The following is a 6,000-nucleotide window of genomic DNA, read 5'->3' as shown; positions in this document are numbered from 1 at the left end:
AAACTGTAGAAATGTGTTAGAATCATAAGGCTGTAATCTGATGAGGAGTGTAGCTCAGTTAGAGATAGAACTAGGACATTGTGTTATTGTGTAGTTGTACCAGCTGGGTGCAATTTCGAGAACAAGAACAAAGAAAGAGGTTTTGAGACCAGACGTCCCCCCCACAGGGAGGGGGAGTGAGAGGCTTGTAGAATGTTGTGAAACGCGATAACCATGTAGGAGAATAGTGGAAAAATACAGCCTGCCTGCGCAGGTATAGCCTAGACTCAAAACTTGTGTGTGTGTGTATAAAAGGATTGACCCGTCTTGAGAGGGGCAGAGCTCTCATGAATAAAGAAACTGATTCATTGCAGAAATGGGACTTTGTTTAATTCATTATTAACTAGAGCCTTCCAACCTCTGGGAATTATTCAAAGGTTGAGAAGTAGTTAACTTCAACCATTGAGATAACAAAATTATTGTGACAACTTGGTCCTTCGAGCCGGATCTCAACACCCGTTGTTGTCGTCCAAGGGAACCCCGAAACAGTGCACGGGTGGATCCAGGATCCATAAAACAAAGACCTGACCTCTGAAATTGAGGGTTTATTTCAGGCCGGAGGCGAACTGGTATACGACAGGAACGGTGACGAGATCCAACCTACAATTGAAATCCTATCTGCAAGGATAAGGTCAGTAACCTTTATTCATGAATTTTGGGGGAATTGATATCTGGAAACTACAGTAGGAAAATTAACAGTTTAAATCTGCTATAGTGAGGGTAGTAATCCTTTAATAATCCAAAACGTATACCGTTTTTCGACGTTTATCTAGAGAAAACCCATGCGCCAGTTTTCTAGATAAATATAAAACGGGGGGGGGGGGGGTGGGGGGGGTGTAAGGTGGAAAAGGAAGGAAGGAAGTGGATCCGCAAAGACTTAAGGTAATAGGCCAATACCAATATAAACTAGTTAATATTGAGACAGTACAAGGATACAGTCAATAAAATATTAACAGGAAGGGAAATAATTATTATCGTGTGAGATAGATACATTAAACGAGTCAAAAATCATAAGGAACGGCAAAAATGATCATGACGATTACTTGAATCCGTATATGTGTGAGATCTAATGATCCATCGAAAGTCGCGATAATTTATTGTTTCAAGGAAGGAATAATTGTTGACATGTGAGATATATTAATCAGTCGAAAGTCATAAGGAACGACGTGAGAGCTGTATCATTAGAGGAATAGTTATTGAAATGTGAGATAGATACAGTGGGGGAAAAAAGTATTTAGTCAGCCACCAATTGTGCATGTTCTCCCACTTAAAAAGATGAGAGAGGCCTGTAATTTTCATCATAGGTACACGTCAACTATGACAGACAAATTGAGGAAAAAAAATCCAGAAAATCACATTGTAGGATTTTTAATTAATTTATTTGCAAATTATGGTGGAAAATAAGTATTTGGTCACCTACAAACAAGTAAGATTTCTGGCTCTCACAGACCTGTAACTTCTTCTTTAAGAGGCTCCTCTGTCCTCCACTCGTTACCTTTATTAATGGAACCTGTTTGAACTTGTTATCGGTATAAAAGACACCTGTCCACAACCTCAAACAGTCACACTCCAAACTCCACTATGCCCAAGACCAAAGAGCTGTCAAAGGACACCAGAAACAAAATTGTAGACCTGCACCAGGCTGGAAAGACTGATTCTGCAATAGGTAAGCAGCTTGGTTTGAAGAAATCAACTGTGGGAACAAATATTAGGAAATGGAAGACATACAAGACCACTGATAATCTCCCTCGATCTGGGGCTCCACGCAAGATCTCACCCCGTGGGGTCAAAATGATCACAAGAACGGTGAGCAAAAATCCCAGAACCACACGGGGGGACCTAGTGAATGACCTGCAGAGAGCTGGGACCAAAGTAACAAAGCCTACCATCAGTAACACACTACGCCGCCAGGGACTCAAATCCTGCAGTACCAGACGTGTCCCCCTGCTTAAGCCAGTACATGTCCAGGCCCGTCTGAAGTTTGCTAGAGTGCATTTGGATGATCCAGAAGAGGATTGGGAGAATGTCATATGGTCAGATGAAACCAAAATATAACTTTTTGGTAAAAACTCAACTCGTCATGTTTGGAGGACAAAGAATGGTTAGTTGCATCCAAAGAACACCATACCTACTGTGAAGCACGGGGGTGGAAACATCATGCTTTGGGGCTGTTTTTCTGCAAAGGTACCAGGACGACTGATCCGTGTAAAGGAAAGAATGAATGGGGCCATGTATCGTGAGATTTTGAGTGAAAACCTCCTTCCATCAGCAAGGGCATTAAAGATGAAACATGGCTGGGTCTTTCAGCATGACAATGTTCCCAAACACACCGCCCGGGCAACGAAGGAGTGGCTTCGTAAGAAGCATTTCAAGGTCCTGGAGTGGCCTAGCCGGTCTCCAGATCTCAACCCCATAGAAAATCTTTGGAGGGAGTTGAAAGTCCGTGTTGCCCAGCGACAGCCCCAAAACATCACTGCTCTAGATGAGATCTGCATGGAGGAATGGGCCAAAATACCAGCAACAGTGTGTGAAAACCTTGTGAAGACTTACAGAAAACGTTTGACCTGTGTCATTGCCAACAAAGGGTATATAACAAAGTATTGAGAAACTTTTGTTATTGACCAAATACTTATTTTCCACCATAATTTGCAAATAAATTCATTAAAAATCCTATAATGTGATTTTCTGGAGAAAAAAAATCTCATTTTGTCTGTCATAGATGACGTGTACCTATGATGAAAATTACAGGCTTCTCTCATCTTTTTAAGTGGGAGAACTTGCACAATTGGTGGCTGACTAAATACTTTTTTCCCCCACTGTATATTAATCAGTCGAAAGTCATAAAAAACGATACCATAACCCTATAAGTTATTTAATTCGTATACGTGTGAGACCTAATAATCTATCAAAAGTCATAAAATAATTATTCAAGGTTCTCCGTAGAGAACAACGGGAGGATTTTACTACCATAGGAAGTAAATCCTCAAAGGAGGTCCTGGAATTAACCGGTGATGAGAGGTATATGGAGTTAAGGGACAATGGACCCAAATGGAGAAAACGCAAGCCCAATCTTGCATTAGGAGGAGGAGGAGAATTAATAGTATGTGGACATTCATTTACTAATGGAGTTGTTATCAGGAGGGGTATGAGAAATCATGTTGGAGGAACAGGTCACGTGTACGGGGGTGATCATATGACGTCAACACATTGTATTTCGGCCAAGCTCTTAGGGGTCATTACATTTGGGAAATTTAGAAGTAATATAGGATTATGGTAAAATTGACCATAGTGAGATATCAAACGTGCTAGGGTGAACATTCCAAATCTAGGCACTTTTATAGAAGAAAATATTCCTGTAGGGTATACGAATATTGATTGTGTGTTGGGAAATAGCGGTGTGTGAATGTGATATGAGAGTCATGTGAATATGAGAATGAAGTTATCTGAAGTTTGGAGAATAAGCTGTTGATATAATGATATCTTGGGGGGTGTACAACACTGCCTGGCATAGAATAGTTAAGATCAGTGAATAGTGACCAGTCTATAGGATTCTGGGAGGATTCTATGACTGAGGGGAGGGGTCTAGGTAGTAAAGTGATAAGTGATGACTTGCGCGCCCAAACACGTAGACGTATGGAGGGAGACAGTACATAAATCATGTGATAAAAATAAGATTAAGCATTATAAAAACGATCTATCAACTCGGAGCAGAGGTAATATAGTAAAGGAATTTTAGTATATTAGGGGGAAAAAAATAATCCATTTAACTAAATTCGTTAGATCTGTTTCCAAATCAATTAATGTAGATTTGACTCGTTGACTGCTAAGTCATTCCCTTTGAGCTTGTGGGATCTCTGTCCTGTAAAGTTATTTTCTGATAAGTGTGGTATGTGCCAGATACTAAAACTACAGACTTATAATTGGAATAAAGGAGGAATGGGTGAGACCAGTAGAGATAAGGAAGAGGGTGAAGTGTTAGAAATGAAACTCAGAAAACTCAGAGAAAGTAGGGAGGATGTAGACAGACTGAGAAAAGAGCTGGAACGAGCAGTCAGACAAGTGGTAGGAAAGGATTGGGCAGCTGTGAAGGGAGACTGGACCCCAGGAAGGGGGGACAGAGTTATTTTACTGTAGACGAAGAGTATCGAGATAAACTTAATCAACTATGTAACAACTTTAGAGATTACTACCATAGACATGCTGATTTTTCTAAAATCCATGAGTGCAAACAGTGAGACAGTTAGTCAATATTTGGAAAGGTTAATGGATGTATTCAATACAAACAGTGGATTGATAGATCCCGGACAGGTAGCAGATGGGCCATATCATCAACAGTTGAAAATAGCATTTTTTAGTGGTATGAGACCTGAAACCTGCCAAGCAATAAAGAAAACTCTGATAGGGTGGAGAACTGCCACTCTGGCAGAAGTAAAAATGTATGCGATTCACCATGAACAGAATGGGAAAGAAAATAAAAGCAAGAAAGAACAGAGAGGAGCAGAGTATCTAATAGCGACACTCTGGGAAATAGAAGGTCAGCATAAAGGAATACCTGTACAAGGTACAAGGAATACCTGGGATAGGATAAAGTAATCCTTCTACCCCCCCTTACCCCCCCCCCCCCCCAAAAAAAAAAAAAAATACATATTGTAAAGTGGTTATCCCACTGGCTATAAGGTGAATGCACCAATTTGTAAGTCGCTCTGGATAAGAGCGTCTGCTAAATTACGTAAATGTAAATGTAAAATAAAGGGAGCTTTAAGGGAAAGGGACCTGACAGAGAAGGGAAAAAATTGACAGGATCAGACGATAGAAAGTGTTTTAATTGTGACAAAACAGGACACATGGCAAGGGAGTGTAAAGCTCCTCCAAGGAATGACAAACAAAGACAGTACCGCGACAGACAGAAAAGACAGAACAAAAATAGAAAGAGAGTGGAAGGTAACAGGAATAAAGGGGAAGTAAGTGAAGGGAACTGAATATTTGATGGCCACATTGGGAAAGTTTGAACCTCAGGAAGGAAGCCAAATTTTAATTTATGTAGATTATATTCTATTGGCTAATCCCACTCAAGAGGGATGTAAGAAAGATACACTCCAATTGTTAACCTTTCTGGCAGAACAGGGACACAAAGTTAGCAAAAGGAAATTTCAACTCTGGCAGAGCGAGGTGATTTACTTAGGACATACCATAACTCAGGAGGGGCGAACGTTAAACTCATCCAGGAAAACTGCTATACTTGAAGCACCAAAACCGTTAAACAAGAAACAAATGACGAGCTTTTTGGGAATGATAAACTACTGTAGAGCTTGGGTACCCCATTATGCACTGCATACTAGTAAATAAAGTGATCTTATCTATGGGAAGGCAATGGCAGGGCATGATAAAATCATTTGGAACTCTGAGACGGAGGAACAATTTATAGAGATAAAAAAGTTGCTCACTTCCCAAACAGTCTTAGCTTTTCCTAGATATGACAGGCCTTTTACCCAAATGGTAGACTGTAGGGAGGGATATATGACATTGGTCTTAACTCAGAAACATGGTGATGAGGGAGATTTTTTAGTGGACTATGAGATAAAACTGGGTTAATCACGAACATAGAGTCAGAATTCTTTGTTGCTAGGCAAAGAACTTAATTGGGTCATTTCACTGTGTGTGTGGGTGAAGTGGGAATCTGACCTAGGGTCGAATTGCTCGCTCTTACTTAAATCCATGGCTGTCCTACTTTATCAGAGACTGAAACCAGACTGTGGCCTTTTGCCTCTCTCCTCAAACAAAGTGGAAAGAGAGCCGGGGTTGAACAGAGTTTCAACTAAACATGAGTGTTTTTGCAAGATAAGGGATTGATTGATTGTATTACTATTGATTCTGAACTGAATGAGAGTCGAATTTAGCCGCCATCATAGACAAAGGAAGTGGGCGGAGCGAAAAAGAAGCAAGGGGCAGTCTCAAAAGAAG

This window comes from Coregonus lavaretus (assembly GCF_964263955.1).
Source record: "Coregonus lavaretus genome assembly, chromosome: 27".
Classification (NCBI taxonomy): domain Eukaryota; kingdom Metazoa; phylum Chordata; class Actinopteri; order Salmoniformes; family Salmonidae; genus Coregonus; species Coregonus lavaretus.
This window is presented reverse-complemented; position numbering follows the sequence as displayed.